Source organism: Manis javanica, chromosome 4, assembly GCF_040802235.1.
Source record: "Manis javanica isolate MJ-LG chromosome 4, MJ_LKY, whole genome shotgun sequence".
In the NCBI taxonomy this organism is placed as follows: Eukaryota; Metazoa; Chordata; class Mammalia; order Pholidota; family Manidae; genus Manis; species Manis javanica.
Window position 1 is genome coordinate 77,414,619 of NC_133159.1, and position 12,027 is coordinate 77,426,645.

The 12,027-nt window shown below is 42.7% G+C and overlaps 1 long non-coding RNA gene across 1 annotated transcript in view; it reads right to left on the bottom strand.

Moving 5' to 3' along the window:
- Positions 1 to 11,505: 11,505 nt before the first annotated feature.
- The window catches only part of LOC140848706 (uncharacterized), a 41,358-nt gene continuing 40,836 nt past the window's right edge, over positions 11,506 to 12,027 (bottom strand). The window contains exon 3 of the long non-coding RNA XR_012129813.1: positions 11,506 to 11,668. This is a non-coding gene — a long non-coding RNA (uncharacterized lncRNA). The remainder of the gene's footprint in view (positions 11,669 to 12,027) is intronic.

Consider the following 12,027-nt stretch of genomic DNA (forward strand, 5'->3'; position numbering starts at 1 on the left):
AAGCTGGCTTTTTTTATATAGTTGGTTTTTTTTTTTGTATCTGGGAAAAGATAATTGAAAGTGGTCATGTTACCTGACTTAATCTAGACAATTTCTTTTCTTTCAGTATTAAACTTAGACATTCCCACATTTAAAGAGTGTGTATATTAGGTAGGGAAAGCAAGACTAGCCTATAACAAATAAATTCTGCACCACAGTCCTATGGCTCTTCTTCAAGTGATGACTCAGGGTTCCTTTTCACATTCCTTTCACCTTATATTGCTGCCATCTGGATTCACTGCAAAAAGAAAAGTGAGAACCTGGACAATTGCACAAGGATTTTATGGCCAGGCCTGAGTGTAACATACATCATTTCTATTCTTTCCTATTGGATGGATCCAGTCATGTGGTCCAAACCAATAAGGATTCCCCAGACTGTCTGGGCAATGTAGTTTTCCCATGTGCTTTGGGAAAGAGATGAATGATATGAGATGTGGTGAACTGTGAGTATTATCTCTGCTACAGGGAAATGTCCTTTATGGTGCCCATCTCCTCTCTCCGTACTCTGCTCAACCTCTGGGTTAAGTTCCCCTCTTTGGCTATCGCGCAAGTCTGACTTGCAGTAGGCACTAAATAAATGTTTGTTGGTTGGATGTAAGGAGGTGTGAAGGGACTGTAACCTAAGGTTTTACAGCTAGTAAAAGAATGAGCAAGAGTGAATATGTGTTGAATTGATTAGCTAATCAATACAAAATTCCATATAAATTCACATTACACCCAAGAATTACAGAAAGAAAGCCAAACTGCAGTTGTTCAAAAATAGACTAGACTGGGGATCCCTAGGAAATTCTACCTATTATTTCAACATACAACCTTCCAAGCCAAAGTCACTGCAACTCTCCTGCCCTCTGAATCACTCTGGCAATCACTCTGCAGTTGTTTCAGAAATTGGGAAATCTCTGCAGGCAGCATGGCCTGGTGATGGCATGGCTTTGGCTCCCCTCACCATCATTCTCAGTGGTGCCATAAGCCCATTTTTAAGGCCCTGAAGTTGGCTGCCCTTGAAATGAAATAGGAAAACCTGAATCTGTGGGCCAGTTTGGTCCTCAGCCCAGTTCCCCAGCCAAAGAGAGTGAACAATCCTGCATTTGTGGCACCCTCAGCCTACAGTGACCTTCCGGGCCAGCCAGGATGCCGGAGGGTGTATGCATTCTCTGAATGGCCATAGAAGAAAAACCAATCCATCACCCAAGGACTGAAGAATGGGCCCCTCTTTTCCCCTGGGGCAGCTCAGTAAGGCCCCATGTAGGGCTTTAACTCTTTCCTAACTTGAGCTCTATTCATAGAGTCTCATCTATCCAGTCTCTTAGCTGAAAATTAATCAGCCTGGAAATAGTAATTAAGTCCTTAGTGCTAACTACAGTTTTTACTTATATGAATGATTATTGGAAAAATGTATTTCTCCACCTCAACACCAGAGGGCAAGGACAATGTCTGCTTTATCACTTTATTCCCCACTACATAGCACAGTGCATGGCAAAGAGTAGGTACTATGGAAACATTATTAAATGCAGAATGACTGAGCAAACCTTGTTTCAGAGCTTAGCCTCTCATTTTGCTTTGTTGTAGCACCATATTCTCAAGAGTGATCATTTTCTCTTCTCATTATAAACATAAAATGTATATCAAATGTCTTCAGCTGCTTGTTTTTGTCTTGATGTGTCTCAGAACCATCAAGACAGAAGCTTGGGGTCAGCCCCTTCACCAACTTTCAACTTGGGGCTGATGATGAAAACTCCTTAGCTTCCTAATTGTTCGTGTATGCACATATCCTGGATGTAACAGCCAGTAGGACTGCTCCACAAATCCAGGGGCAAATACTGTCATACTTAGTTTTTTCACACAAACGAGTGGCTTAAGTGTCCATGGTTTAACAGATTGTGGGATTAGCAGGAAGTCCAGCATCTCTGTCTTGGGGCTGTCTCCCACCCCATAACTTGCCCAAAATCTCAAAAGGCTCACATAATCAAAACAGAGGGGGAAGTCAGACTTCCACACCCCAGTGGGAGAAACGTTTCCGATCACTGCCATGTGGTTGTGGAAAATGCCTAATATGAGTCTTCAAATGGTGTTGGTCTAGGGCTCTGCACAGGCTGCTGAAGAATGCCAGGAAAATGATCCTTCCCCTCATGCTTGGCTCTGTCCAGACTGCCCCTTGCTTAGGTTCCTAGAATTACAGCAACTAGTGCTAACTTTAGTCCTTTATGTGACCTTTCCCCAAAGACCCACTCACCCAGAAGGTCTGCATCAGGTTTTATCAGGTTGTCAAGCCCTGCAGGCCCTACATTTCTGTGTAATTTCCATCCTCATGGACAATGCAGCTGTAGGTCTGGCAACTTTTTCTTTTCACCACTTGAAACATGAAAGGTCCTCATTATTGCTCATGTTCAGCAAATAGGGCTACCCACCACTTCTTAAGATAGGTCACCTGGATGATCTCAGTGGGTCCTGTTGCCTTCGGAGGAGGCTACTTCTGCAGTGTCTCAGGACTGTTTTCCCTCCCAGACCTTCTGATACCTTTCTCAGTAGAAAGAGAAGCAGGAAGAGGAGCTGGAGAAGAAGGAGAAGAATGAGAACACTATCACAGAAGCTAAGTATCAGCAAATCATTCTGCTACATAGCTCTTCACACACTGACAATATAGACAAATCCCTGCTTTCTTGAGCAGAAGGCAGATTTTCTTCTCTACTTTGTACAGACTCCAAAATTTAGTATACAAATGTATAGTCAGAAAGAAAACAGAGAACATCCTGCTGAGTTATTGGGCTCCCAGATGCCGAATATTTGCTGGACATTGTAGTAAAACAATTGAAATTTTATGCAGAGTAGTATTTCAGGGGGTGGATAGAACCACCTCCTGGGTGGAATAACAGTTGCTTGGGGTTGAGGGGTCAAATTTTTTACTTCTAGAATAAATGTCAGTTTTACTTCAGTGGAGCAGGTGATGGGAGGCTAGCTCCTCCTGAGACTGCAGCATGCACAGGCTCTCGGGGCAGACTTGGGGCTCCTTTTCAGGACCTGGGGTATATACACAGACCCTACTGCCATCTTAAATATCTCCCCCAGCACCCAGTCATTGCTGTCAGCACCTGGCTCCGGTAGGGAAGGCTCAAGTACTGACTCCGAAGGTCCAAAGTACTGTGATTATAGTAGTCAGTTTGAAAGGAAAAAAATCAAACCATGTGGAGGTGGGAAAACTTGTTGCAAGTTGTTACTTCATGAGACAAAACTTTAAGACCAAGGAAAATATCCAAACCCTTACTATATTCTGAGGCTGCTGTGAGCAGTGAAGAAATCAAGCACAGAAGCCTTCCAGTGTCACAGAAATGGGCCCCAGATGGTGCCTCCAAAGCTAAGACACAAAGCATGAGACACCTGTGAGGGAGAGTGACAGGGTTTCACGGATTAAAAACCTGTGAGTAAAACCAACCCGCATTTCCCCTGGAATGTGCCTCCTCACTGAGTCATGCTGGTGAGGTTTTTTTTCTTGCATGGTTTGCTTCTGTAACAACCATTTCAGAAGTTAAACAACTGCTACTAGTTTCCTCTTTTCGTCCTGCATTTTAACAGACAGGCAAAGGGCAGGAGCCCCTGACCTGAAGATCTGCAGAGCCAGCTGGATTGTGAGGGAGCTGTCACCGTTCTCCTCCAGCTGGTCAAACATGATTCAATTCAATTCCATCCCAAAAGCAGGTCCAGAGCATGTGGAGGCAGGAGCCTCAAATATGTGGGCAAATAACTACCATAAGGAACAGAGGTGGGAGGGACACGTTTTGTCCTGGGTAAGCCAGGGAAGATTGTAGGGAAGGTGATGTTAGAATTGGGTCTTGAAGGGAGAGTTGGCCTTGGGGGCAAGACAGGAAGAGGCCAGTAAGCTGAGCTAGAGCATTAGCAAAGACGTGGCCACGTCCAAGTCCCTAGTGTCTAAGGGAGTCCGCAGGTAATGTGTGGTGAGGGCAGGGGAGTCAGATGCCAAAACAGTGAGGTGAGTTAGAAAGCAGGGCTCCTGGTGTGGAGGGGCTTGAGTCCTCCACACTTAGGCTTCAGGCAGAAGTTCACTAGCACAGGCCCAAACCTGGTTGCCTAGCTCTCACAGGAGCCGGCTGCAAGAAGGAAGTTGTTTCCTCAAGACCTTGCTGCTGGCACAGAAATTCCCAACATTCCACTTCTCCTCAGAGGCCTCCTGGAAACAAGTACATGTTCCCTGAAGGGGTAACACATTAACTACCTGCCCCCTACCGCCTTGCACTCAACGTCATGAACACCTCAGTCACTCACGTTCTTGGAATAGAAAGGCAGGTTGTAGAGCGAGGCTGCCTGGGTTCAAAGCCCAGCCTCGCCACCTGCAGCTGTGGAGCCTGGGTAAGCTCCTGCACCAGCGAGGCCCAGTATGGGGCGCTGTGAGCACAGCCTCAGGGGCAGAGGGCATGAGGCACAGCGCAGTCCTTGGCCCTTGGGCTCCGTTCACCCTCCCCACGCGTCACTTCGCAGTAGGCTGCTCTAGAACAGTGTTGACCAACAGAAATATAATGTGAGCCGCATATGTGATTTAAATTTTTTCCAGTAACCCAATTGCAAAAAATAAAAGGAAACAATTACTGTGATTAATAATATATTTTATTTAACCAAGGACATCCAAAACACTGCCATTTTTAACTTGTAATTGATATAGAGAATTATTAGATTTTTCCCCCTTTTGGGGAGGGTACCACGTCTTTAAACTCCAATGTGTATTTTATTCTTAAAGTACCTCGCAATCTGGACTAGCCACAACTCAAGTGACACAGGCGGCTCAATGGTCACGTGTGGCTAGTAGCTACCATATTGGGCCGCACAGCTTTAGAATGATGGACCTACATGACTGGACAGAAATACATAATAGCAGTAGCTAGTATTTCTTCATTAGCTGCTGAGAGACCTTGGGTAAATTATTCAACTTGTGCCTGTTTCCTCCTTTGTAAAAGAGAAGTAATCATACAACCTAACATACTGTTGTGAGCCTTAATTTGGTACATGTATCTGAAGCCCACATGTAGTTCCCTCAGTCTGGAATGCTCTTTCTTCTCCACCTGAAAATCTTTATTCATTCTTTAGATGGTGTTCAAATGTCACCTTCTCTGCAAAGCCTCTCTGCCTTGCCTCTGAGCATCAGGAGCTCCTGGCTCTGGACCAACTTAGTACTTTGTTCCGACCTCCAAAGGTGCCTCTTTCCTTGGTTTGCAATTGTTTCCCTGTCTTCCAAGTGAATAGGGAAGGGATTCCTGCATCTCATTCATCTAAGAGGCAGATTTTCAACTTTTTAGCATCTCTGAAATCAGGTTCCTTTACATTACAATTGGCAGTGGGTTTTTTTTTTCTTTATTGGTGAGAAAAAAAAGAAAGAAAGAAAAAAAAGCAATGGTGTGGCTGCTATCTGTGCATAGATGTGATGTGATACATTTTAGTATTTGCCTTTGTGTCCCTAGGCACTGAGCTCCATAAATGCAATAAATGTGTCAAATGTACTGACAACACTAATAAAAGTTTACTGCAATTACCACACGTGTAAATTATTTGGCTGGCTGCCTCTCCTCCACTCTGGATAGTAACCTCTCCAAGGGCAGAGACTGTGAGCCCTTTCATAGTAAGGGGCTGGGCATTCAGTGAGAAGCCAAAATGTAATACTTGGTTTTTGAGGAAAATGTGCCCTTGAGTTACATGTAAGGAAAGAAATCCCACCTTCCTCACTACAGCATGATTGGGCTTTAAAATTTCCTTCACCAAAATATCTGATTACTGCATGAGGAAGCAGAGTGACCCAGCTAGAACGCTGGGTTAAGAAATGCGCACTTGTGAGACCAAGGGGGAGAGAGAGCATTTCCCCTCAAAGCTACATGTTTCCTCAGAAACCTCAAAGGGCCCCAAACAGATTATCTTTCAAAGAACTCATTACAAGGCAAGAAGAGCTTTTAAATTCCAAGTGTTTTAGCAAAATCTTTCATATCTAGAAGCCCTACTGTCAAATTGTGCATTCTCTCCCCAAGTAATAAAATGATACAAACATGCCAAAGTCCTCTTACCAAGAGAGTTCCAACTATAGCCAAATAGCAATCTTTAGAGAGTTAAAAAAGAATGTTTCACCCAGAAAGGAGGGGAGGAGGATAAGGAAGTAGGGACTTCCTGATGAGGGTAGTCCTCAAGCTGTACCCCATCAGAAATAAGGAATTTTAGAAGACTCCGAGTATGAAATGTGTGACATGTACATAGAGCTCCTATAAGCAAATAGTGACTTTTTAGTCTCTGAGGTTAACTCAGAGCAGTTGTTTGAAGGTGCAACTTGATTTTTTCTTGATGAGTGCATTGGAGTTCCTATCAGCTAACAAAAGGATTCAGTGTTGGGGTACTCTATCCAATTTGGGGGCTCTGTCCAATAAAATACCCACAGAGAAACCATCCTCCAACCTACCACCATACCTCCTAGGAGGAAGTTGTGTCCATTCTGTCTTTGGCAAGCAGTGCAAACACTTGAAACAGTTTTGCCTTTTTTCTTTTATATTTTTTTGGGCTGAAAAGAAAACATGGCTTTGCAAAGGCAGTGAAAGCAAATCGCTCCTTGCCTGACCGAACTCTCAAGCAGGCCTAGGGTGTAGAGTGTCAGGCCTGGGCCTGGCTGCATTTGGGCTGCAAGGGTTCATGGGGACAGTGGTCAGCATGGGTCCCTCTGACTCCTGCATCCTGGATTTGAAAGGGGATCAATCACAAATTCTTTGACTTCCTGTTTTCCTTTCTCTTCCTTCTCTCCTCAAGGTCAGTTTACATGAAATTACTCTGGCTGCTGGGCCTGAAATTGTCACCAGACCCTTGTGGATACTTGCACCCTTCTTTCTTTTCCTATATTTAATGTGTGCCTTAACCCAGCTTCTTTATGGAAAAGATTCCTGTTGTCTGACTGAAGCCCCCCTAATTATGGCTGCTAATGGATTAGGCATTTGAGAACCATATTAATGTGATACTATTCAGCGCATGTCATTCCTCTTGCTTGGCTCTGATAAAAGCCGGGAGGCACCAGATTCCCCGACCAGAAGAGAGGCCCCAACAGCTTCAATGGGGTAAGGTCTATAACAGGGGTATGGACAGAGCCCTTGACGGGGAAAGAGGAGCTCTGAGCGCTCTGCAAAGAAGCTACCTTTGGAGTTCTGGCTGCGCTCAGGCACTTTTCATACAGGATTTCATTTCATCTTCCTTTAAGGGCCAGTTCATAGTCTGACTCCTGAGCAGGATAGATTCCCTATACCTGGCCCTCTTTCTTGACCAACCCCTTTCCCCATAGTTGAGCTGAAACGAAACTGAAATTTTTTCACACCCATGAATAATTTTACTAGAACTAAGGGGAAAGCTAAAGAGGGACAATATAAAACACAGAAGCAGATGAGTTTACAGACAGATTTCTTATCTGGCAGAGCTTCCTGGGGAATCGGCTTCCTTTCCCCTATCCCCACCCTCCGTTAAAAGAGGCTACAATCATTTGCGTGCAGTGAGATACGCACATTTCCAGAAGGGATGGGCTCCTCTCTTCCAGTGATATTTCTCTCCCTTCACCTTGCTCCACCCTCTTCCCCAAGGTCCTGACACTCCTTAAGGAGAACATGGTGAACATTATTCCAATACATCTTTTTTTTAAAAAAACAAAGCAATATTACAAGCCCAAACTGAGAAACACAAAATAACTGATTTGTAATCATCAAACATATTGAGGTCATGAAAGTTAAAGAAAGAGAGAACTGTTCCAAAATGAGACTCTAAAGAGATCTGACAGACACCAGTACACAAGGTGTGATTCTAAATTGGATCCTTTCACTTTACAGGATGTTACAGGCAAAGATTGAATGGAGTCCAAAGATTAAACGGTAGTATCAGACTGATGTTAATTTCCTGATTTTGATGGTTGTATTGTTGTTATGTGGGCAAATGGCTTTGTTTGTAGGGAATACATATATATTCACTGGGTTGCCTCATGTTGGCAACTTACTCGCAAATGGTGCCAGAAAGAAATGTTTTTACTCTGTTTGTGACTTTCCCTTAAGTTTGAGATTGTTAAAAAAAAAAATTTAAGCTATCTGTATCCAGTAATCCCATTTCTAGGAATATACTCCAAAGATATACCGTGGAAAACACAGAAAGAAAGGAAAGAAGGAAGGAAGGCAGGAATGAGAAGGGAAGAAAGAAAGAGCACAAAGCTGTTATTATTTTTGCCAATAAAGATGAAACAACTCAAATACCCCTCCTCAAAAGACTAGTTGAGTAAACTAAAACCAATCTAAAAAAAGGAATAAGAAATATGTCTATGGAACACTATAGATATGGTAAGCAAGATATGGTAAGCAAAAAAACAGAATAGAGAAAATTGTGTATATATATCTGAGGAAAGGAAAAGTATATCTCTGTGTGTGTGTGAGTGTGTGTGTGTGTGTATGATATTTTAAAAACAAGCATTAGAAGAATTAAACCATAAATTTTAAAAATAAATGATTGTCTATAAGATATGAGGGAATAGGGTGAAGAGATATGTAATAGAAGCTAGTCAACTTTATACTTTGTTCATAGACTTGAGTTTGGAACCATGTAAATACTTTATAAAACTACATTTTGAAAAAGTAATCCTGGAAAATAAAATATAGTACAAAGATATACTGTGGACCAATTGATCCTAAATGTGAATATAGTTTGCATAACCACAGAGAGGAGTCAGGTTCTAAAGCTTCAGCTTGACTGCAGATCCCTAGGGGGTACAAGGCCTAGGGGAGATAAGAACTACAAGAACAAAACCAAATCCATTTAAACTCTTCTCAGGAAATCATTTTGTTGGTGGAAATGTCGGTACTTTGAGATTGTGTGTGTTGTATGATAGAACAAATGCACAATGATGTGATAATATATCATTCCCAGTATATATGAAAACCAGGATTCTCAGCTTTGGGGGAAAGGAGATGTAGGACTGATGTTAAGCAGAATCTGCAATCCTGAATTTGAATTGAAAGTATTATGAAATGTATATCATATGAACTCATGATATATTTATCTTAAATACAAATTTCCTGGCTCTGTCTCCCAAAAAGACTTAGAAACAATGAGTAGCGAGTTAGCGTAGAGCACCCCCATGCCCGGGAATGAGCTCCAGAAATACCATTTCCCACTAAAGGGAACAAGTCTCTTTGGAGAAACAGTTGGTTCCACATTTAGAGCAGGAAATCCATGTGCCTGGAACATCTTGTCATACCAGATAGAAAGTTCTCAAAGACTGAGATTACTACTAAGATTGCCCTGAAGACTAAGGAAATGACTTTAAGAGGCTCCCACCAACCAAAGATGGGACAGTTTGGAAATCAACAATGACAGTAACTGCAATAGATTAGAATGCATCAGGTATGTTTACATTTGTGAGTTCATATTGATTCTGAAAGATAATTTGTCACACTTGAAGGGCTGGTGAGTTGATTTTTCTTCCTTTTCATTTTTTGGATCACTGGGAAATAAGGAAAAATAAAAATTTAGAAAATCAAGCATTTATCCTGCCTTTCCTACATAAACGATTGCACTGGTTAACCAAGCAGTATGGGAAAAGTTTCTCTTCTCTTTATAGAAGTATTACAGGTGAATAAGAAAATATAATGGTAGAATTACAGTATAATCGTCATCATCTTGCAACAATGGATTAAAATGGATCTAGGAATTGAACATCAATGGTTGCTAGTATCACAAAAGGGAGAAACCAAATATTGTGTGTATCCTGATGGGAAAATACAGCTTCTAGAAAGCAATCCTACCTGTGTGCAGGCTCAGTCTGCTAGAGAAAGTGGGAGAGAGAATGAGAGACGGAGGGGCAGCCCATAGCTGAAAGCTGAGACATAGCAACCAGGCACAATATATGGACCTTACCTGGCTTATGAATCAAATAAAGAAATTTTTTAAAAATTATGACATTTGGGAGACAATTTAAAATTTGAACACAAGCTAGATAGTTGATGATATTGAGGACTTCTTGCTAAGTTTTTTAGATGTGATAATGGTATTGTAGCTATATATATTTTTTAAAGAGTCACTTAGTGATTCTTACAGAACTATTTATGGAAGAAATTCTATGATGTCTGAAATTCACTTCAAAATAATGCAGATGGAGTGGAGGAAGTACAAAACAATATTGGCCATGAGTTAGTAAGTGTTGAAAGTGACTGATAGGTATCATTTTATGTGCCTGAAATCATCTTGTATATTCTATCTTTGTACATGCTTGGAATTTTCCATAAGAAAAAGTTAGAAAACAACACCTACTATGTACCAGGCAGTAGACTGGCGCTGACACTCCTATGCCATGAATTGGCGTTACAGAGACACAGAGTCAGAACTGTTCCTTCATGACTGCACACGGGGGAAGGGAAAAGAATTTGGTGGCAACGCCCTTAACTCTCCCCTTACTTGATGAGATGAATATGCAGTTTCCTTTGCCAAACTGGAAATTGAGAGCAGAATGCAGCCCTGTCTAAACTGCTCCTCTGTGGAGCCCGTCGAAGGCCGGAATCATTACTCAGGGTCCAGCTGCAGAGCATTCTCATCCACCCAGAAACACATGCAGATGTGTGCAAGATCAAGATAGGCCCACATGTGGGTTTGAACAAAGAACCACCAGACAAAAGCCCCACAGACGCGCCTGACCTTTCCCTTGGCCTCTGTGCCTTCCATGGAAATGTGAACTTTGCTTTGACACTAATATGACACCCTTTGGGCTGTTAACAACAGTCCTATAGAGAGTGGGCAGTGCCCTTTGGCTGCATCAGGGCCAGGGGAACCAATGCTCTAAATTGCTGGCATTCACACTACAATCTCCTCTTATTTCTGGGCTTCACCCTTTTTTGCAGTTCAGCTCCATGGTCCTTGAGGGTAGAAACATAAATTCAGCTGGACAGTCCCCTGCCCACAGTGGTGACCTTTACTGTACATGCCTGGAATGTTTTCCCAAGGAATCAACAGAAAACAGCTTCATCAGAGAGAGATGTGGTACTATGGGAATGCACAGCAGAAGCCTGAGCCTGGACACAGTTCTCTCTGGGCTTGCACTTGACTTGCATTTGGCTGGCAGTGAGGGAGCATTCCTGTGGGATCCATATGGCTAGCTATTCACTCAAACACGTGCCGATCCTGAGCATTAGAAACTTCAAAGATGTAGCAAGAAAAAGTCTTTGCTTTGAAAAGCTATCAGGCAAATTCAATTTAGGTCAGGGTGTGATTAGACTATGACTGAGTTGTTCAGAGGAGGGAGAGACAATTTCCAACTACACTAGTGAAGCTGCAGGAAGTACAGTATGAAGCAGACCTTAAAAGAACAATAAAATTCCCAATTTCAATAGTCAAGAGACTGGGATGGGGCCCAGGAGGCACAGGAGAACAGAGCAGAATTCCTGGTGGAGGGACTGTCTTGAACAATGCCATGCAAATACCAGACTTTATAAAATCTTCTGCAGGTGTAACAGGTAAAACCATCATTGGCAGGGGACCTGTAGAAAGGCCAGGAGTGCTGCCGAACCTCAGGAACAGAGATGGCCTGTTTTATTTCCTCCTTGCTATTCACTATTCTTAAGAATGCCAGTGATCTTCTCTGCAAAGAAAGACAAAAAGTACAGGGGTCAAAATGGTCAAGTATGGCTTGATAATACATGCAACCAATTAACCAGTCCTGAAAGAGGTGTTTGAGAATCACGAAATCATGTGGCCCTCAGCTCCACTCACCCATCCCAAAGAGGCTGTTTGCTGAGCTCTGGAACCCAGGCCTTCCCAATCTCATGGCAGATCAAGCATCTCACCAACTTCTTGGTAAACAATGAAAGATCCACATGGTTTGTTTCTTATGAACCTCCACACTGTTACCATTTGGGGCTAGACAAGTCTGTTCTGGGGGCCTGTGCTGTGCACTGCAGGATGTTCATCAGCTTCCCAGGCCTCTTCCCACTAGATGCC